The sequence below is a fragment of the Protopterus annectens genome, chromosome 5.part1 (genome assembly GCF_019279795.1).
Source record: "Protopterus annectens isolate FY-2018-M chromosome 5.part1, PAN1.0, whole genome shotgun sequence".
Lineage (NCBI taxonomy): Eukaryota > Metazoa > Chordata > Ceratodontiformes > Protopteridae > Protopterus > Protopterus annectens.
In genome coordinates, this window is record NC_056736.1 from 346,407,465 (window position 1) to 346,431,807 (window position 24,343).

A 24,343-nucleotide genomic window follows, 5' to 3' on the forward strand; every position below is an offset into this window, starting at 1 on the left:
AACAGAAATACAAAAACAAACAAAAAAAACATCATAGCCCTCAGCTGTCCAGATTTTCACAGAATGTTCAGATTTTTGCCTCATATGTTTCATCTGTTCCTCATAAAATTTGTGCTTTTCTGGCAAGTCATTGAAGACTGATGTCACTAAATAATGACACGTATGAGTTTCAGACTTCAAATCCATCAGAAAATGCATTCTAACACAAAACTTTTATTCTTTCAACTTTCTAAGTTTATAAGAGTAATATTTAAAATTTGTCTCTATTTTTTGGGCCTTTGTCCTCCCATTATTTTTGGCTTTGTCTAGATTTCTTATGTTGACGTTGGGAGGAATGATTATACCGGCATTTCATTTCATTGGATAATCAGTTCTTTTATTAACATATTCAGTTTCTCTGCATTCATTAAACTATACAGAAGCTGTAAAAATTTAAATTTCACTTGTCCACACATTTCAATTAGAACCCAGCAGGTGTGACTTTTCTTTCTCACTGTTATTGTTTCATTTCATCTGCTCATTGATAATTGGATTTTATTTTTAAATATGTGGCGGGTTTGATAACTGTCTTTGCTGAAGTGCTGCTGCTGCTTTTTGCAATACCTGTTACCTCAGCAGTTATATCACAAAAAAAGAAAAAAAAAATCTATTTTTGCACTGCATTCAAGTGTTTATTTTAATTTGTTGACCTGGATAGAGCCCTAATCTTTTTAGTCTCAGCCTGGAGACTGTTCTTATACTCCTAATAGTTGTGTCATGCCAGATGACATAAAATATTATTACAGTTACAGTTCTCACCTTTACCTGTATACATACATTGAACATTGGTGAGGAGACTCATCTTGGAAAATGTTTGATAATTGTTATAAACCATAATATAAACATAGCGTAGAATAAGTTGATAAAATGATGGAAATTAGCACATATAATAAAATATTTATTCAGCATTTTAACCTGGTAACCCTAATGAATACAATACCTCTCAGCATCAGAGCAAGACGTCTGGACAAATACAAGAATAATCAGGGGCTAAGGCCCTAAATCATGGACAGATTTTAAATGTTGTTCTTATAACCTTTGAAGTTGCTAGAATAACAGGTTTTGCTTTAGTGTGCAACTGTTAAAGGATCTGAAGTATGATGCTCAAATATCATTACGTAGTGACTTCAGCCCTATGAATTGTCATAAAAAACACAATTTTTTGAGAGTCAGATAAAAAATATGAGGCAAAAATCTGTACATCCTGCAAAATTCTGGACAGTTGAGAGGTGCCTCCTATTTATACTTGCAAACACACACACACACACACACACACACACACACACACACACACACACACACACACACACACACACACACACACACACACACACACATACGTATCTACATTTTAAACATATATCTGTACATGTGGTGTGTGGCGCACAGGAATTACCCATCACGTGCAACTGAATGTATATTACTGCCTTTTCATACATGATGTCAGAGCTTCTTAAGCTGATCTTTTCACAACCACCAAACCCAGTGTCCCACTTTCCTACTTCCACCCCGGCAGTCAACTAACCAGACTGCACCCCCCCCTTTTGCAAATTCCTGGATCTGCCACTGGAACTAGTATAGGAATTACAATAAAAAGGATCTATATATAAGTAGACTATATACTAAGACTAAAACTTAAATCTATAGAACTGTTAACCTAGATAATATAAGCAAAACTCATTTAATTGACATATTTTTATAACCTTTAACACCAGTATTGTTTGAAATCAGCCGAAAAAATATAAACAAATTACGTAACATCCTTCTGCAAAAGGCACATTCAATTTACTTTGGATCAGTAAATAAATTTGAATGTTCTAATTTCACATTTCCTAGTATAGTCTAGTATTTATTCAAAGAGACTACAGTCAATGCAATCAACAGAAGATTGGAAGATAGAAAATAGTCATTAGGAGATGAAAATGGCCCAAAATTATATCAAAAATCTGGCAGTTAATGCATTAGTCTAGTGACTTGTAAATATGTTATCACAAAGCTAAAACATCTAATCAGTAGCAAGAAACATTTATACTGTAAAATTGCTACCCTACAATTGGGTTATACAAATCTAATAATGATTCAACTAACAGAAGGGTTAAGAAATTCTCTACAACCATAATCTTGCTTTCAGTAACTTATAATGTATTCTTGTGTACAACTATGCATATGTAGAGAAATTACAATAATATATGCTCTAATATGAATGCAGTAACAATGACAAATTAGTCTGATTTTGGAAACCATTAAGAAGCAAGGAAAAAAAGGAAATGTCTAACTGTAGAGGCAGAGAAAACTATTGGAAAAAGTCAGAGCAAGGGGCTAAAGATTTGCATATTATCACAACCACTTTGCAAAGCACAATGTGAAAAACAAATTCCCCCACAAACATCTCCAGTTAGTTCATGAAGTCTAGGAGATCAACAGCACAGGACAGCCTCCGATTATTTCCAACATTTCAATCAAATTATGGATACTATATACCTACAGACCGCCAACACTCATGTCTAGAAACTGGAGAGATAACCCACATATCATTCATCCATCTTCAACCACTACAGCATCATTCGACAATGAAATTGCCCAACAAAAAGGTGTTCATTAGATGGATATGTCAATTACCTAACAAATGTAGCATAGAGTGAGTGATACTCTACTTGGAAGTTATTAATAAAAGGGAACATATCCCAAATGAAATTAAACAAAACCCATATAGTACACTGTTGCAAACATTTTACTAACTGTGCCTAATCCTAGTGAGTAAACAAACCCCATTTTCCATACGAGAGCCAAACGCCCCCTCTATAATGCAACTGCTGGCAGTAGACTTATCAAAATACAACTGGCCATCCAAAAAAAAATGCGACTGGCTACAATGATTTCCATCCCAAAATAAGTATATTAAGGAGTTTCATAACCGAAAAAAAACACAGCCCTTATCCTAAACTATCTAAGATACGTCCAGTAAAAGCAATCAGGGACACAAAATATCTTTAATTAAGAAGAATCTACTACATATCCTTTAAATATATGAATATGGTATTAAGAAGGTTAGAGCCAAACTTTGAGTTCACATCAGGGACAACTGAGAGGTATCTACATCATTCCCACTTAGTAGCATCTCATGAATTACAAAAAAACTATTTGGAACTAACTTGTGTACATGAGTGCAACAATACACAAACACCAAGTCATTTGCAGCTTACAAGAAAAAATAAAAACGCTATTGTGTTAAAACTAAAGAACAATGCAGTCATTATTTAACTTATAGAAATGTAATTGCAGACAATCTAAAATGTAGTAATACTCTTCAAAAATATCCTAGTGATGTTTACATAGCAGTAGGAATGGATTGCCAACAGTTTTACGTCTGCATTTTACACCTAGCTGTAAAATACATATAATCATAGCTTTCAACCTCCTCATATAACGATTTTGGACTAACCAAGAGCAGGAGGAAAAAGACAAATGTCCCATATTCACATCTGAGTCCAAATACTGAAAATATAAGCTTCATGAGTTGTTGGAATTCAAGACTGTTAGTTTAAGAAAGTCTGTTGAGCTGTTGATGACGTCATGTGGCTTTAGAGGAGACAAGAATGCATGAGGAACATATCGATGCGTCGTTGCAGTAAAAAAAAAAACTTGAAATATTCCAGCGGGAAACTTTAAGGAATTCAAACACCACACAAGTCTTCCAAAGACTCGAGAGCTGCTTGAGACATTCCAGCAATAGTCAAAGCCCTTTCTAAAGGTGATAACAGAAAAAAAAGAAAAAAAAAATTCCTGGGTCTATTACAACACCGGGTCTGTTACTATTTCAAGCCTAGAGTTAACAAAACACAACACAGTATGTAAATCATTGGACACAAGGATATCCCATGAAGAAATCATCGGACACAAGGATATCCCATGAAGCCACCAACACTAATCACCCATTTAAAAAACAAAATAAGCCTAAGGATAAAACAGAATCCACAACCCAATACCACAACTAATATATATAGCCAGCAGCTCCAGACAGAGACAAGTAGCTAATCAAAATCACAGTAGGAAAATCATAAGAAAAGCTATAATAACATATCTATCGCAAATTCCCTACAACTATAAGAAGATTTGTAATAAAAAACATATGTTAGACAAATAAGCAAAGAGATTAAAGCAAAAGGAAAACTCTATATATTTATATATACAATGTATTAATAACATAAAGAAGAAACACAGTAACAGTAATAGCAGCCATGCAGCTGAAGTAATAGACAGCTTCTTAATGTCAACAAACAATATAATAGTCAACTAATGCAGTTAAAATACTCAAAAAAAAAGTAAGGGAGAATAATCAGACTTTTTCATTTTTTAACAAAATAGAGTATTTATAAAGCATACTTATATAAGGAATATACTGCATATTATAAAATTATTTAAGACAAGAGAAACTAAAAATAGGATATGGATAAGGATATGGGTTAAAACAAAGAACTGTTAACTATTGAGAAAAACTAAATAGCTAGTCAATGAATAACACAAGCCTAAAATATAAAATAAAAATATTAAAACAACACTCACCTGTTGAACCATTTTCATATTCCTAGAATTCTGGGTCATGAAAAAATCATATGTAAGTAAGAAACAAAAAATCTATATTATATATAAAAAAAAGAAAACATTTATTTTTTAAGTTTCTTCTTGTGTCGTTTTCCAAGCACCATTTTCAGCAATTGAACTAACCCAGTCCATTTCATCTATTTTTTTCAAATATTTTATTGGATTTTATGTATTTGATAGCTGCATCTAACTTATCAAATACCTTCAAACCATCTTGAAGGAAGATTTTCAGCCTTGCAAGGAAAAGCAGATGAGACTTTTTTTAAGTTCTTTGAGCAATGGTGAGAATTGTTTCCTTTTAGCTATGACAGCTGAAGAATAGTCATTATCAAAGCGTATGATGTTATAATTGTATTTAATTGGTGACCTTGACCAGGCAGTCTTCAACACTATTTCTTTATCATGTGTTGATAAAAATTTGACTATGACAGATTTTGTGGAGTTACTTTTAGAAGTTTTAGATGTAGACAAGGACCTGTGGGCTCTTTCTATACCAAAATAAAGCACCTCAGGAAGCTGTAAAATCTCAGGTATCCATGAAGTTAAAAATTTCTCCATATTATTTTCTTCAAGTTTATCTGGTAGCCCAAACATCCTGATGTTGTTTCTTCGTGATCTATTCTCAAGATCATCTATTTTTGATTGAAACATGGAGTTTTGCTTTAAAAGAAATTCCAGATTGTGTTCATTTTGTTGTATTCTACTGTCCATGTCATTTAATGATGTTTCTATACCTGTAATTTGTTTCTTCTGTTGCTTAAGATCTTGATGTAAAGTCTCCATTAGTTGTAAAGTAGTCTCTTTAAAGTTATCAATTTTTATGTCCATTCTGTCAATTTTTGTTGATAATTCCTGTATAGTAGTTCACAGAGTTTGAAGCTCCTTTTTTAATACTGAGTCCTGATGAGAAGATTTTGTGAAGCTCATATTGAAGCCAAATGCCAGAAACTTGTCTCTTGTTTTTTGACAGGAAAAGTTAAAATAAATTAAAAAAATAAAATAATACTAAGTAAACTATTAAATTAAACCAAATCTTATTCTTCTTTCGGCTGCTCCCATTAGGGGTCGCCACAGCAGATCAACTGTTTCCATTTCTTCCTGTCCTCTGCATCTTGCTCTGTTACACCAACCGCCTGCATGTCCTCTCTCACCACATCCATAAAACCTTATCTTAGGCCTTCCTCTTTAAATATATATACAAAAATACTTTCTAGTTAGTTATATTTAAAAATTCTTGTCATAAATGATATAAGGCAGAGCTGAGAGAAAGTGCTGCTACTCAAGGCTCATCCTTGGTCCATGTCCGCAATCTTGAGGGCAACACCTAACAATATACAGAATTATGTGTAGATGCCATCACCTATACTCAGCAAGAAGATGTAGCAAATCTGCTGGCCAACAAATTCAACTCAAATTTTACCTCCCCATCACCCCCCAGTTCTCCCCAGGAAATATCCTCCACCACTCCACTGACAATTATCACCAAAGAACAGGTTGCTACGGCACTCTCAAAAGCTATAACACATGGCTTCAGTGGGGCCTGATGATATACCAGGTTACCTCTTAAACAGCTTAAATCAGGACTTATCTGACTCATTAGGATCTCTGTTTAACTACAGCCTCTGGACTTGTTCTGTCCCAATAGAGTGGAGAACAGCAACAGTCATCCCTCTACTTAAAGGGGGCCATCTACTGACCCAGGAAATTACAGACCCCTACGTTTGACTAGTCTTATGTGTAAGGCCATGGAAAGAATAATCATGGACCTGATAAATAATGACATAGGAAACCTCAAAACACTGGACCCTACCCAATTTGTCTTTGTCAAGGGCAGATCATGCTTACTGAATCTGATGAATTTCTTTGAGAAAGTCACTAAGACCGTGGATGAGGGTAAAACAGTACAAATCACCTACCTCAACCTGGCCAAGGTATTTGACACAATTTTTCACTCAGGTGTTATAAATAAATTGCCAAAACTGGGGATAAATTCCTACGTCACCAGTTGGATAGCCAGTTGGCTCATGGACAGGACACATAGTTAAAGTGGGTGAATCCAGATCCAGCAAGAGGCCAGTTACTACAGGTGTGCCAAAGGGCTCAGTGCTGGGACCACTCTTGTTCATAGCATAATTTTTTGAAGTCATGGCTAATGTGGAAGGCTTCTAGATGATAGAGTTTGTCAGCGACTGCAAGCTGGGTGCAATCATTGAATCCCACAGTGATTTAGATATCCTTTAGGTGGGTTTAGATTAGACAAATGATAGGTGCCAGAAACATGTTCTAAAACTGAATGCAAACATTTACATTATCAATACCCTTTGGGAAGTCAAATACCCCTGCAAATTACGACATCAATAACACATAGCTAAGAGTAGACTCAGAGGTGGTGAGAGATCTAGGTACACAGATAGATAGTAGCCTGAAAGTTGACCATCATGTGTTCATAGTGGTGAGGAAATCCTTCTATGTGGCACAATTTACAAGTAAAATACTTTACAAGCCTAGCCAGTAATACCCAGGATATGACAATATTATACCTTAATTCCCCAGATATGGGATGGGGTAGTATCAGGGCAGTGGGTCTTTTGGTGTTGGAGCCCTGAATCATTTTACAGACTGTTTCTCTCTATAAGGGACATAAGTAGTACCCTGGGAGTCAATTTACAGTTCCCCATCCATTTATCCAAATTCTTTTTGAAGAGAGTAAGGGACTTGATTTGTTTTGTGAAGATGGGAAGTTTATTCTACAAGCAAGATAGCCTTGGGATATGAATCAGTCTATCCAGCAAGTTCTGCTAGAGTTACAAATAAGGTTCAGGTCCATAGAATGCATAACCCTTGTATAACTTTTGCGAATATGTAACATTTTCATCAGGGCTGGGTCAGAGAATGATTTTAGGTCAGGCATAAGTCATCTCTCAATAAACAATATAAGACAGAGTAAAGAGATAAGGCTTTTAGTCAGTTTGCATAAGACGTGTTTTACTCTTTGTATTTTTTCATTTAAAAACTTGTGGGACCACTCAAATTGGTGTAAGTGCCAAGTTAGGTATATGCATAATGGAGCATTGTACTCAATTATGGGACTGATGACAGCTGAGTACAATGGCACTATAACTTCTTTTGAACTTGATGCCATGCCTTTACTTATAATTTGAGCCCCACAGAAGGATTTCCTTACTACCATAGGTTCATAGGTGAGTACTAGGCTAATGACCCTGGAGCCTTTACAAGCCTAGCCTATAGAAGTGCCCTGGCATCGTGCTGCCCGACATTAGTTCTCAGTGCCTCTGTCAAGTAGAGCCACAGGAGTGATGGATGAACTTTTTATTTCCCATCCACTCATCAAGATTTCTCTTGAAGAGGGCCAGTGAACTGCTGTGCTTGACATGTATAGGAAGTCAATTCCAGAGCATGAGCAGTCTCTGGGTTATGAACCTGTCCCTCCAGCATGTTCTGTTGATTATAGTAATGAGGTTGAGGTCTTTGGAGTGTGTGGTGTGGAGGGATTGGGATTTCTTTAGATGTAGCATTTCTAACAGAGCTTAACAGAGCTGGGTCAGACATGGCTTTGTAAATCAAGCAGAGATCGCCTCTTAGTAGACGAGCTACCTGGTGGTTAAAGTTTTGGTTACTATCTATATGTGTTCCTAGGTCACTCACCACTGGGTCTACTTTTAGGGGTGTGCTATCAATATTATAATTTGCAGGGATGTCTGATTTACTGAAGGGTATGGTTATGCATTTTTTAACTTTTAGTCTCAGACCATGGTTTTGGCACCATTCATTTGTCTCGTTTAGGCCTGTTTGTAAGATGTCAACATCATTTAGAGATTCAGTGATTGCTCCTAGCTTACAGTCATCAGCAAACTTGTTAAGCCAGAGGCTCCAAACACTGACCTTCACTTCAGAGAAGTATATACCAAACAGGAGGGATCTTAACACTAAGTACTGTGGGACACTACTAGTAAAAGGTTTCTTATTGGAAGTGGATTCACATATCTGGACAACATGTGTCCTGTCAGTGAAATAGTTTGCTATCCATCTGATGATGTAGAGTTTTATGTTTAACTCAGTAAGCTTATCTATGATCTCTAAGTGTGGAATTGGGTTGAAAGCTTTGGCCAGGTCTAGATAAGTGGTGTGTACAGTTTTACCCTCATCCATGGTCCTGGTGACTTTCTTAAAGAAGATTGAGCAGGCAAGACCTCCCTTTAACAAAGCCAAATTAGGTCTGGTCCAGTGTTTGGAGATTTCCTATGTCAGTATTGATCAGGTCCAGGATAATTCTCTCCATGGTTTTGCAGATAAGACTGGTCAAGCTTATAGGTCTGTCATTTTCTTGGTCAGTTGATGGGCCCCCTTTGTGCAGAGGGATGACTATTGCTGTCCTCCATTCCATTGGGAAAAAGCCCCTTTGGAGGCTATGGTTAAAGATGTTTTAGTGGCCTTGATAGATTCTGTTTTAAGCTATGTAAGAAGCATCCTGGAATCTTGTCTGGATTCATGGAGGCTGTTTTTTTGTCTTTATCGAGTGCAGTAAGGACATGTTCCCTCTTAATGACCAGTAGGGTGATAGTTGCGGGTATTTTTATGGGTGTGGTAGAGGTGATGGGGGGAGAAGTTTGAAATGAACTTATCAGCCAGCAGGTTTGATATAGTTTCAGGCTGGGCGTAAGTGCTGCCATTTATGATTAAATCAGCACATTCCTGAACATTTCTCCTGAGGTTATGAACATAATTATATAAAGCCTTATGGCTATCTTTCAGCTGGGAGGCTATGTTTACCTCATAGTTTGCTTTGGCAGATTTGACCAGCTCTTTAATTAGTTTGTTTAGACTGGTGAGTGTCTTTTTACACTGTTTTGTCTGTTCCTTCTTGGTTTTGAAGAGGATTTTTTTCCTTTTGTTGACTAGCCTATTTATGCTAAGGGTCCACCAGAGTGGTTTATTTTTGCCAATAACCATAGGTTTGACTCCTCTATGAATGCAGTTGTACAGTAGGCCTCAGTGTCATCCAGGTTTGGAAGGGCTTGGAAGTTTAAATAAGCTGTCACTTAGTTTGAAGTAATTGACTTTAGCAAAGTTCTTAACAGGTTTGAAGTTTGATGGGGGTTCTAGATTAGTTTTAGGTTCATAGGTTCATAGGAGGTTACTAGGCTACTGGCCCTAAGGGCTTTCTAAGCCTAGCCATGTTATACCCTTTTCCCCTTTTTGACCAAGTTGTATGGTCTATATTTGCAGTCTATGATCAGCACTGAATACCCTTATCCAAAAGGGACAAATTTAATACTAAAGGAGATCATTTTGTGGTCATATTTTACCAGGGAAAAATTAATGCATGGGAGGGAGCAGCATACTCCATGTTCATGAGTACAAGGTCAGAGATATTTGTACCTTTAGTTGGGGAATTAACTAGTTGCTCCAGGGTGTTTGATTTAATGAAGTCCAAAAACCTTTGAGCAAGTGAATTATGGGTTATATAAGTCTCCCAGATTATGGAGTGGTAGTTGAAGTCACCCATACGTACGGAGTTAGGCTGAATGTTAAGTAATTCCAGTAGATTTAGTTAAGAGGTGTGGTTTTCCAGACTCATTTTAGAGGATCTGTAGCTAGCAAGAATATGATAGGGGTCACACCTATGGTTAGTTGGGCATGGAGCAGCTCAAGTGAGTCATGTTGTTGGACCAGTCTAGCAGTGTACATGTCCTTCATAAACACTGAGACACCTCCTCCCTTTGTTTTATCCCGAGCTGAGGGGGATCAACATGTATGCAAGGCATTGTAGCCTTTGATAGCTGGGGTGCTTTCCATGGATTTGAACCATGTTTACGTGACTGCACCTATGTCTGCATTCTCCAGGGGAAGGAGTGCTTCTGGGAGGTGCAGTTTTATATTTAAACTCCTAGTGTTGAGCAGCAAAACCTTTACGTAGTTGTAAGTGAAGGCACAATGGGAATAGCTAAGGTTTTGCCCAGTATCAGGAAGCCAAGTGTTGACAAGTGAAAACCATCCTCGGCAAAGCATCATGGTTTGTCAATCATGTCTCCCCAGGCAGACAGATATTGGATCTCCTTGTTGTGACACCAGAAACTAAGCCAATTGTTGAAGTCAATAATTTATTTTTTTTTGCTTGTAATATGTTATCATCATTGGTGGAGGTAGGATGGTATTCAAGGCTAGAGTCATAACCACCTGGGACACATATTCAGAGAGTTCCATCATGTCTCTGTTCATGTAGTCTAGTGAGGTACAACTTACGTTATTCACACCCACATGGGCTATAGGATCATAGGATCATAGGATTATAGGAAGTTACTAGGCTAATGGCCCTAGGGCCCTTACAAGCATAGCCAAGTTCTACCCTTATTTCCATGAACAACACCTATTGCCCCTGCCCAAGAGTGACACCGGTGGAACCCCTGCGGTGAATTTATGGTTACCCATTCAATCATCAACATTGCATTTGAAGAGGGCCAATGAGGTGCTCTATTTGATATGAAGTGGGAGTCTGTTCCAAAGGTGTGGTAACCTCTAGGAGACAAATCTGTCTCTCCAGCAGGTTCTATTAATGTCACATTACAGGCTAAGGTCTTTAGAGCAAGTAACCCATGTACCATTTGACTTGTGTATTATGCAGCATTTCCAGTAAAGCAGGGTCATAGATTGCCTTATATGCAAGGCAGAGATTGCTCTGAGTAGTCTGTATGAAACAGAATAAAGTGGCAGTGATTTCAGATGAACCACATAGGACAGATGCTGAAGATCTTGAATTCTCCTTGTGAGGAACCTTTGTGGCCACTCTGATTGCTGCAGGTACTTGGAAAGGTACATACCAAAAAGGGCATTGTGCTCAATTATTGGCCCGATGAGTGAAGAGTACAGGGAGGTTATGACTTCTTTTTTTCCAGAGGCAATGCCCTTACTTATGAGATGAGGAATATAGAATGCCCTTCTTACCACTGTGGAGACATGGTGATCAACTGTAAGGTTGCTGTCAACCTGTGTACCCAGGTCTGTCACCACTGAGTGCATACTTAGGGTGTTGTTATTTATGTGGTTGTTAGCAGGAAAATTGCTCTTGCCAAAAGGGATGATAATACATTTTTTTGCACCGAGTTTAAGGCCATGACTTTGGCACCATTCAGTTGTTTGTGTAAGACCCTCTTGTAGGATGTCGACATCATTTGGAGATTCCATGACTGCTCCCAGTTTGCAGTCATCAGCAAACTTTGTTAGCTACAGACCTTTAGTTTTTTCTTGTACTTTAGAGAAATAGATTCCAAACAGTAGAGGACCCAGGACTGATCCCTTTGGAACACCACTGCTTACAGGTCTGCTGTTTGAGGTGGATTCCCCTATTTTGACTATGTGTTCTATCAGTGAGCCAGTTAGTGACCCATCTAATGATATAAGGGTTGATACCTAGCTGGGTGAATTTGTCAATGATGCCTGAGTAGGGGATGTTGTCAAAAGCCTTGGCTAAGTCTAGGTAGACTGTTTGCACAGATTTCTTCTTGTCCAGGGCCTTGGTGACTGTCTTGAAGAAGTCCACCAGGTTTAACGGGCATGATCTCCCTTTGACAATTCCAAACTGGGTAGGGCCAAGTGTTTTGAGATTACCTATATCTTTGTTGATAAGGTCCATGATGATTCACTCCATGGCCTTGCAGATAAGGCTAATCAGGCTGATAGGTCTGTAGTTCCTGGGGTCAGTGGAAGCACCACCTTTGTGCAATGGAATAACTGTGGTCATTTTTCATTTAGCTGGGATGAAGCCAGTGCTTAGAATATGATTGAAAACAGTATCCAATGATGTTGCTAATTCTTGTTGTAACCCATGTAAGTTGCAGCCTGGGATGTTATCAGGTCCCACAGATGCTGTGTTTTTGGCCTTAGAGAGGGTGTTTATGACCTGCACTTTAGAGATACAAGGTAGGGGACAGGTGGTATGGATGTCATGGGGTATGTGTGGCGGGACAGGGGAGTGAAGTTTTCACAGAGCCTGTTGGCCAACAGGTTACCTATGTCCACATGCTCAGTATATGTGGTATCATTAACTACCAGTTCAGCACAAATCTGGGCCTTTCCTTTTAAGTTATGAATATAACTAAAGAGCACCTTATGGTTGTCCTTAGTTGAGGAAGCTAATTTGGATTCATAGTTTGCTTTGGAGGACTTCACAAGAAGTCTTATTTGCTTGTTTAAACTGAGGAGGGAGTGTTTCCAGTTTAGGGATCACTCCCACGAACTCTTAGACAGCAATTTCTTCTTATTATTGTAAAGCCTGTTAATGGCAGTTGTCCATCAGGCAGGTTTGCTCTTTCTTGAGGAGCTTGTTTTGGTCCTATCAGGTACAGCCAAGTCAATGCAGTTATACAGGTGTTTGTATAAAGCATTGGTGTAGAACTCGGCATAGTTGCCAGTTCCATCTGGGGGAGGAGGTGCAGTGAAGCTACTTATACCATCCTGTAAGAGGTTATAATCTGCTTTAAAGAAGTTTTTTAGTTTAGCTGCTGCTGGGGGGGGGGGGGGGTTGGGGGATCAGGTGTGTTAGTTACTTCAAATGAGACTGATTTCTGGTCAGATCTCATGGGGGAAGACTTCACAGTGGGGTTGCTACATTGAGCCCCCATATTGGTAAGCACCAGATCCAGGATGTTGGCACCCCTTGTGAGGGTGTCAACCAGCTGGTCCAGGGCACTGGAGTTAACAAAGTTGAGGAACCTTTGGGTAAGTGAGTTTGAGCACAAGTAATTTACCCAATCAATGGATAAGTAGTTAAAGTCACTCAAAACCATGGTGTTCAGATGTATCTAGATAGATTCAAGTAGATCCAAATAGGCAGAGTAGGTGTTCTGATTCATGGAGGGGGTCCTGTAGCTGGCAATTCCTTGAATAAGTGTCCTACCAACAGTTAATTGCACTTGAAGTATCTCCAGGGAATCATACTGTTTGACCAGTCTGGAGGTGAATTTTATCTTTAATGAATATTGATACACCACCTCCTTTAGTTTTCGCACCTTCAGTTTGTTATCTGAATGTGTGGAAGAAGGTGTAACCCGATATGGCTGGGGTGCTCTCCACAGTCTTGAACCAGGTCTCCATGACTGCTCAAATATCTGCTTCTTCCAAGGTGAGAATTGCTTACAGTGAGTACAGTTTCATGTTAAGACTCCTAGCATTTAGCAGCATGACCTTGAGGTTGTTTTTAGATGGAGTTTTTACATCAGGAATTTTATACTTGAGACACTGCCTAAAAAAGGTTCTATGGGGATGACAAGAACCTTATCCAGTAGCCGAAAGCCCAGGGGTGACAGATAAAGACCAACTCTGGCAAAGCATCAAGGTCTGTCGTTCATGTCATCCCAGGCTGACAGATACTGGATCTCCTTAGAATGACACAATAAACTAAGCCAATTATTGAAGTCAGTCATTTTCTGTTTGTATTGAGGCATCATCCTAGGTAAAATGTTGCTTAAGGCTAGGGACCTACCTGCCTGAGACACAAAGTCTGAGAGCTCAGTCATGTCTGTCTTCATATAGTCAGAGAGCTACGTCTCAAGTTGTTCACACTAACATGGGCTATGACAAAGTCATAACAGTACCTGTTGTTGAGAGACTTAAGTGCTTGTATGATATGGTGGATGCTGGCATCTGACAAACAACTTACTGTAACCTTTTCCTTATCCAGCCTAGTAAGAGGGACATCTGTGTGTCTCACTTTGATCACCTATGACAAATATGTTTGGTTTTGTGTTTTGCCTTAAGGGCTTGACAGGTGAGACACTGGTGTGTGAGCTATTATGCGTATTGTGTTTTGCAGAGGAAGTATTATTGCTTGTGTTTGTGTTTGGGAGGTCTCTGGTGTTTAGGTATGTTTCTGGTGAGGACCTCTGCATATGTAGGTATGTGTGATGTAGGTTTGGGTGGAGTAGGAGGTGAGGTGTGCATGCTGACAACCTGCTGATTGTCATATGTACTGACTGGTGTGTGAGACAGCATAGATTCAAGGTTCTTAATATAGTTGCACCTTTCACATATTGAGTTTTTGTGGACTAGGAGTAGAGGGTTGTCGGTGAACATGAGGCAGTTGCTACACAGCCTCAGGATGCCTATGTTGTCCAAGCTGGCTGGAGAAACTGTGAGAAATCATCCGTCCATAGTGTTAGGTAAATTTATATGATCAGGAAAAGAGGTCAGACTTAGGAAGGGCTAGCGGGTGAGAGGTGTGTTGGTACCTCTGAGGCTAGGCTTAGTGTTCCACCTGACAGTAGAGCAGGGCCACAAAAAACCTCAGGAGGACCACAAGCAAAGTTCTAACAGAAAATTTAACAAGAAAAGTGTTTGCGTCTATAACTACCAACAGTAACCATCGCTATGCAGCATTACACGATGGTGTGCTACACACAAACAAGTGCAAATACGGGGCTTAAATAAAACAAGAAATAACCCTTTTAACTCAAAATAGCCAATAAGGATTCTCTGAGCTCTAGTTCAATCACCCTCTATTTTATTAGATGGGATCCAGACAGCACTCTCCTCCCACAAGGGTGCAGAAAGGCCTTCACCAACAAAGACGGGTTGAATGTGATGCTCAGAAGTTGCAAAACAGGCTCAGAAACAGCAAACACATTAGTATAGTATAAGATGACCTGCAGCGATGCTGCCCTCTGCTCAAACTGGCAACTCTTTGAGTAGCTATGTACAGTGGGAGACTATGGAGAGCATTTCCTATAGAGGATTTTAAACTGGAGAGGTTTGCTTATGTAGAAGGCATGGATAACTGTGCTTATACCAGCAAGATGAAAGACTTCTACACAGTTAAGCCCGCAGGCCAATCAGATAAACACACAATTAGCCTTCTACCAGCAGTTCTCAACTCAGATGGGTTGAATCAGCACTCTCCTCCTACTAGACTGAGGAATAAAATCATTTTCATGTAAAATGAAGTGGTTTTGAGCTCAAGTTCAGCAACAATTGCTTTACAACAAAGGGCAGAATTTCTGCAGTATCAGCAGTGAGGGTGGCAGAACATGGACTCAAGCTTTTCTGACTATACACACAAGTTGACTGCAGTGAGAAGAGAGCCCATACCTATCTAATTACACAAGGTGGAGAACACAGTACTTAATTCTCACACCACCACATCCAGATCCAAGGAAATTATAGTCCCATTGTACTCAGACCTCATTAGACATAATCGAGTACAATGCACCATTTGGCTTGTACTTGACTAGGCACTCCATCTGGAGTGAACTCAGAGGTTCCTCACAGAGAAGATACATGGTGTAAACAACATGTTCTGTGTCGATAGACTAAAAGCCCTATCCCTTTACTCTGTCTTCTAATGATTATTAGGGGGGGGTTGACCTATGCCTGACCTACAAGGCACTCATAAATCCACCCCTGATGGAGGGTTTACACATCTGTAAGTCAAACAACATGAGGGTCACCCAATCTGGGGATCTAAATTTAGTCAGTGACTCAAACAAAACATGCTGGAGAGACAGATATGTGTCTTAAAGATTGCCCTTTCACATTAAGCAGAACTCTTCCCTGGCCCTCTTCAAATACAGTTTGTATCAATGGATGGGGAATCACAAATTCACAGATGGGGTATCACCTATGTTCCTTATGGACAGGGCAACCTGTAAGATAATCGAGGCATAGGCACAAACCCATGCCATCCTCTTGCCTCCAGGGGCCATATATTGGGTAAAATCAGATTATATTGGCTAGGCTTTTAAGGGCTCTTAAGCCGTTAGCCTAGTAATCTCCTATGAAGATACTTTGTCTTGTTTTCCACAATGCACCAGAGATATACCTCTTAACAAGTCTGGTAAAAATCCCAGTACAATTGGGGATAAATCCAGAAATAATCTGCACAGTCAGGAACACTTTCAAAATATTATTACTATTAACTTGAGACATTGACTGAATAACAGAACTTGAATATATACATTCTCTGAAGTAAAATAAGTCTATAGCTCTGATTATGTCATAATTTATTAAGTATAGTTCACTACCTTTTCTTCAAATGTCACCAGTTTTAGGAGAGATTAAAAATGGCACAAGTAAAATATGAGACAAAATCAGGGACATCCCCAAAAATCTGGGACAGCTGAGATGTATGACTGGAGGAAGTGACTTTAGAATTCTGCCTCCTCTGTTTTAGCATTTAGTAATTAACATAGATTTTATTGTACTTTGTTGCTATAGTTTTCTTTTGTTACTAAAGTAGCAACTGCATGTGGCCATTTTTTTTTTGTAGTTCTGCTGTATTTATTCCTTTGTGTAATTATTTATGTTTGCATGTATGCATCTGTTTGTAGAAAATCCTTTGTTTTATTGTAACTGTTTGTTTAGTTATCAATAATATTTGAATCTATCAATTTTTGAGTATGTTTCTGTATTACTTTGGAACTACCCAAACAAACTGTATTTGGCCTAATGAGAGAGATTCATTTATTATTTATTTTCCCAAGACCTGCTAGAGAAGCAGTCTTTGTCACTTCACTGTTTAGCTCATGGGGATGATGACATCTGGGATGACCTCTGTGGTATATTACAGTCACTGGAAGATTCTTCTGATGCTTGTCTTGGTTCGGAGAAGATGTAATGGGAAAGAATTTGCATATTAACAAAGAAAATGAGATTTTACCCTTGGGAATCTCATACAACATCGTCTGATAGAGCTCAGGAGGCTGGAGTGACAACAAATATCAGTAATATCTATTGTAGACATCCTTCAACTCAAACTAATCATAGCAAAGGTATTTGTTTAACACAAACTTTGTGAAAATGTATAACTGTGTAGTCTGATCTCTCTCTCTCTCTCTCTCTCTCTCTATATATATATATATATATATATATATATATATATATATATCGAAGAAATGAGACTGGAGAGCTTTCAATTTATTTAATAGAAGCCAAAGCTACATAAATGTGAGTGTTCCCCCCAAAACTACATGGACATCAGCAGGTCATTGCTGGGGAGATGGAGGACAATGACTACTCAAATAGCGTGATTTGGTTGAGAGGTCCAACGGTTAATAGAAGTTTGGAACTGAAGAGCTAATAAGGAAGAAGCAAGAATGTTGAAACAGCCAATGGAAGAGAGGCACCAATAAGGTATAACTGAAGGTGTGAGCAAAAACTCACTCAGAAAATTACAATGAAGGGCAGCATGTAGGGGTTTAAAAACAAATTTCTGTCTTTATACCAAAAGCAGTAATACTAGAACATGAGAGAGTGGAGGCTGGTAGTGATGTGGAGTTCTAATAGATAAACTGTTTTTGTGTGCAGAAGTCCTTAAAATCAAGATCTGCCTCCAGAAAGAATGCCATTGGAGGTAGACAACTTCTAATTGGGAGGTTATTGATTGAAAGAGTGCTAAAAAGGGCGTTAGTCCTGCCATTTAAAGTGAAACCATTGTGAACTTAAAAATAAATGTTTTAGGGTAGACAGGGTTTGTGTGTGTGATACAGTAAGATAATTAAAACAAGGAGAATTGGTCTGTGGCAGGAGGGAGATTGGTGGGGGTGCACTGAAGAAAAGGGGCACACATTGTTAGGTGTAGCAACTATACCAAGGGTGGAGAAATGAAGACTCTCACCATGGCTCTACTAACATCTTTATTGAATTCATAACAAACATGGCCATAACACCCTGCAAAGACATAATTTTACTTCAGGACAACCAAAGTCTTTTCTTTCCATGTCTTGGATATGCTGGCATCTAGGATATCTGCTGGGAACTTTAGTGTTATACTAGAAAGAAAAGAATTCTGCTGATAGATTCACTTGGATGCCTGCATCACCCCAGGATTTAATGATCACATCTCCATAAATTACCTTCTGAAACTGCTCTTTTATTGTAGACTTTACGAGAACACTTAAATACAGATGAATTAAAAATAGATCTGGTCTCATTTTTTTTGCTTGGATCTTTTTTTTAAGTCTTTCATAGTTTTGAGAGTTAATATATTTCCATGTTACATGTTATATTGCCTATATTGCAGTTAGCTTATGAAAACATACCTACACACAGTTTCTCATTTAGTTAAAATAATACCCTATTCTACTGCCTGATTATTTAGTATCATCTTATGCTTTTTGATTCTGTTACTAATGCTTAGCATATTTCTGCATTGCATGCTTTTTCACCCTTCTTTCCACAAATTCTGTTTATTGCCGCTGTGATGATGTGAGGTGTTGCCATCTGTGTAAGCATCTCAACATCTCATCTTGCCTTGCTGTATTATTTAAGTTAACTAGGGAACAGTTATTCTATAGCCAGTCAAGAAATACAATGAGTTTAGTTAAGTATTGTTTTCTGCATCTGTGTGAATTTGTCCAACTGTGTTACTTTTATTTCTTCTGTGATTGAAACTCTGGTGTTTATTGTATTGAGATATTGGATTAGGAATCAGTATATTAGAGGGTCAGCTCAGGTTGGATAGTTTGGAGACAAAGCAAGAGAGGCGAGATTGCATTGGTTTGGACATGTGCTGAGGAGGGATGCTGGGTATATTGGGAAAAGGATGCTAAGGATGGAGCTGCCAGATAAGAGGAAAAGAGGAAGGCCTAAGATAAAGTTTATGGATGTGGTGAGAGAGGACATGCAGGCAGTTGGTGTGAAAGAGTATGATGCAGAGGACAGAAAGAAATGGAAATAGAAGATCCACTGTGGCAACCCCTAACGGGAACAGCCAAAAGAAGATGATGAGTATTCTCATGTTTTCTATTTTATTATTTATTATTAAATATTTTGTACCGTTCATTGTGGGTGGTCTTTTAGAGAATAGTTTTAACATCTTGAGAGTGCTTGGCCACTCCGAAAAGCCTTGTTGCTTTGGTTACACTCTACTATTTATATTAGTATTGATTTTACTCAGTATAATTGGATACCCTTATAACAGCTTTACAGTGGTTGACTGGTGGCAGAGTGGTTATCTTATAGTCTGGGCAGAAGGAGCACAGCAAGTAAATCTGTGCCAGCCTTTCCCAGGAGTATGTATGTGTGAAAATCAAATACTGAGGTGTGGGTGTGTCAGCTACTTGGAACTGGGACACAGTGCTCCAAAGTGAGTCTTGTCTGGAATCTGGAGAGACAGAGAGGCCAGTCCCAGGTCTGGAGTGTGTTCCTTGTGTGGTCTTGGGGGAAATAGTGCTTGATGCAGACAGCTGCATCTGAAAATACTGTGTAAATCTATTTCTGTTTTAGTGGCTGTCTTTCACCGGTGTCAGTGGTGAGAATTGAGGCTCCCTGATTACTGGCCTGGGGCAAAGAAGCCATCACAGCAATTTTCACTGGCATTTTTAGGCAGTAGGTTTAAGTTTTATTTCAGTTTTCCTTTAAGCTCTTCCAGTTTAGTGTTTCCTACACAGCAGCTTTAATGTGCCTGAAGAAGAACTGGGCTCAAAACAAAAGCACTTAGCATGCCTTCACATGCAGTTCAGTTCTTTATGTCCTCCATTTTGGCTCCCTATTGAAATCTTGGCACTCAAAATGCCAACAGCCAACAGGCCAAAAAAAAAATAAAAACCAGACCAAAAATCCAGGAGAAGAGTGAATCTCAAACATCACTCTTCTCCCTTATAATTCTTTTTTTGCAGGGGGGCAAGCCCACTGCACCTCCTGAACTTATATATTCTAACTCAGAGATGACACTACCTTGTAGACAAGGAAATATTCCATGAAATGGCCATCTTCGACTTGGTATATGTGTCTGTTTTTTTTGGCCATTCAGTCTCCATGTTTTGGGACTCACCCTAGTGGATCCTGACATTTCAAATGGTTACCCCTCAAATCTTCTACCTAATTATTTCTCTATGTAATACAGAGTGCTTGAATGACATTTGGTATCACACCTGTGATCCAGAGGGTACTAGGACTAACAAGAAACAGAGTATACAGGATTAGTCCAGATAAAATCACTTTAGCTAGCAGATTTAGGAGACTCTGTCTCTCTGGTACCCTCCCTGTGCGAGGAATAAAGACACCTTGTTAAAGTTTCCAGTAGTTTATTCAGTTAACCAGGTAGATGGACAAGTGTTTTTGTTCTAATACATTACATTCAACAGGTCAGTTATTTAAAGGCAGTTACAGATAATGATGGGATGTTCCATGGGAGTTAACTGGAGGAAAATCTGGGACATGGAAAAACAAGGAGTCAATCCCAAAACTTAGAGATTAGCTCCTTATTTGAATATTCCTGAAAGACCTGTGAGGGTTTACCATTTCAGCAGCATGTGGAACTTCATTCTTAGTTAAAAGGCTTTTATTTTTATTTTTTAACTATTAACAAACAAAGGATGACAGCACACTATGAGCTACAAGTATAGAACTATATTTAAGAAAACACTTTTGCCTGAGTTTCATCAGGTCCATGTAATTGAGTGGTTTCCACTTTGCTAATTGAAACTATCTGCTTTTATGAGGCTATCACCAGACTTTATTAGTCTCTTTTGTAACACATGTAAATTGAGAGGTTGTCTCTGTATCAGTGGGGCTCATATTCCTTGGAGCCAAGTATGAAAGCTTTATTACAGAACATTTTCCAGCCTATCACTTGTAAAATGAGAGGCTGTGCCCACTTTTACAGGGATCATTATCTCCTGACATATAATATGAAAGGCTAATATTCTCTTGTATAACCAAAAAGGTTTACAGTGCCTGCTTATAAGCGGGTCATATATATGATTAATGTGACCAGTCCCTGTTCTTCTTCCTCTTGATAATGACAGCCCTTTTTATATGCAGGGTAGACAGTCACTTAAAGCTACACTAGCTGATTCCCATTTGTGAATACATGCATCTAGAGAAATGGCATACAGTGGAAAACAAGTCACAGTACTCATTTTTTACATAGCTCCTGGATGTGCAAATGTAGGAGAAAGAAAGTAAAGAGTGATTAAAATTTGAGACCTCAGAACCTTTGTGTGGGCTTAATGTCCCATTGGTATAAAAATTCACCACGGGGCGAACTGAAAACTATACAAACACTTTTAGTAAACATAAGAATCTCAGATCTTCTTTGACCATAGGCAAATTGTGCCTATGATGTAAAGAATATAGCAGTGTGGAGTGCTGCCCTGGAACAACAATTTTCATTGTATTGCAGATTATATAAATTTTGTTAAATGCAGGCCCAGTGGCTACAGTATCTGTACCTGGTTGCTGTGGGGTAGTTGCAGAGAGATGGGATACTCTTGGTCCCGGAGCATGGTTTTAAGGCACTCCAGTCTGGGTCTTCACTGTCAAGCTTCTTCCTGGATCTGGCAGTTACTGAGGGCTCTTCTGTTCAGATTCTTCCTCTATCCAGGTTCTAGGTGGTATTATAATAATAATAATAATAATAATAATAATAATAATAATAATAATAATAATAATAATTAAAGAGACCATGTAAGGATGCTACATGGGGTTGATTTATTAGATGCCAAGCTTTTTGACTTTTTGTTCACCCCCCCACCCAAAAACACCAAGCTCCTCTTGGATCCCAAAACCCTATAAGAATATCTTTGATCCTTCTTACAGACTAGTAGTGGCAAGTGGTGGTTCCATAACTAAGACAAACATCCATCTACCTTGATGCCCTGATAAAACCAATGGCAGAGGCCCACAAATCTTTTATTTTAGACTCTCTAGATTTTCTTGGTAAAATTAGAGATATTCCAGTTAGCAATTCCACTATCCTATTCACAACAGATGCAGAAGCACTTTGTACAGTGCTTCCAAACAGCTACTGTATTCAAGCTGCCACAGAGGCATATGAAAACGACAGGAATGTATTACCAGGAGGGACAGAAGTTCTAGGAAGGTTATTGGACCTAAACCTTAGGAACAACTACTTCAAATTCAACAACAAGTTTTATAAGCAGACTACTTAAATAGCTATGGGGGCAGCTATGGCCTCGAGCCTGGCCAATGTGGCACTGGGAAAATGGGAGGAGAAGGCAGGGTACCAAAGCCCCTATTTTCATTGATGAAATGCTATCTTCATTTTATTGATGACAAATTTATCATTTGGGAGGGGGGAGAAGCCACACTGAATGACTTTTACAACCATATCAGTAATTCCACTAGCTTCCTGAGATTCACAACCTGTCACTGCAAGACCTCAGTCAACTTTTTAGACATAACCATGTCCAAGGACACTGAAAACAAATGCCTCTCCAACAACCTGTTCAGAAAAACAACCAGGGTTTATATGCTGCTGCACAGTAAAACCATGCATCTCCAGATCACAAAGAGAAATGTTATAAAATTTCAGCAGATGAGAATTGCATGCATCTCCAAAAAGCTTAGAGAATCCATCACAAATCTAATCAGCCTACACCATGACTTCCTGGCTACAGGGTATAGTAGATTACTGAATTCCATCCTCAATCTCATCAGAACTTTAAAGAGGCAGTTGACCCCATTTTGAGGGACCCCCACAGGAAACTACGAAGGCTCAACAGAAACCAACACCAGGATCCACAGGAAGACAAAAGGAAAAGAAGCATGGCACTCAGTTTTACAGTAGATTATAAAACAATCAGAAAGTTCACGACTGACAATTAGGTAATGATTACAGACAATAAACAACTGGAAAAACTTCTAAGACCTCATCCTTGTTTTGTATTTAAGAGAGCTGGGAACATTAGAGACTGGGTAGAGGGCAAATTCAGACTGGAGGAAGACAACAGAGGAACTTACCCCTGTGGCCCTCCTTTTTGCACTTACAGCAAATATATGAGCAACAAGGATGACTACTTTCTCCAATACTCAGCAGAAAAATCAACAGTACTTTTTCTGGTAATTGCAACACTGCTTTTGTGAAATTCCGTGCACAGTGTAATGGCTACAGTTGTTTTTACACAGAGAAAACTGTGAACAAATTCAAAATCAGGGTAGCACACCACCTGTCTGACATCAGATTCGAGATCCTCAGAAACCAACTAGCAAAGCACTGCTGCAATTTCCCAGACCATGGAGGTTTCCACTTCCACATCTTGGACAAGCTCACCATGGATCCACTTGAAGGAAACAAAAATGCGATCCTGGAAAAAAATGGAGTTGAGCTGGCAGATCAGGCTTGATGCCCACCACCACCACCACCCTGGTCTAAACTCAAGCATTTCCATTAAACTCAACCATAAATCATACAGCTAAAACACCTAAGCCAGGATATGGACATAAACTGTTAATTAACCCCAATTGCTGCTGTTAATATAAAAAAGTCAAGCAAGTAATTACATTTGCAAATCACTGCATCTGCATTAGCGTGGTTTATCTGGTGAACTAGTGACATGGAAAACAAGCCACATTATAATTTTTTGGTGTATGTGTGATCTTTAGATATGTGCAAATCTATAAGTAACTGGCATGGGTTTGAAAGCATTTTTTACCTCATGATGTGCACATACTTAAACAGCAACTATCAGTTATTTGAAATGTGTTTTTTTTGATTTCAACTACTGATTTGGGACTTTGGTGCTAACAGTGAGAAAAGGTGATGAAACTCTAGCCTCCCAGTTTGATTTTCAGCCCACTCCCATACTGATTACATCAGCCTCTTACATCACCTAACCCAGCCCAGTGCTCCAAGACACTACCCCCCTCTCTCAGGAGATTGGTTAACTGCCCTTCCTCCTGATGTCTCCCAGTTTCCAGTCCTTTATCTAGCACAGAGCTATTAAGCCCT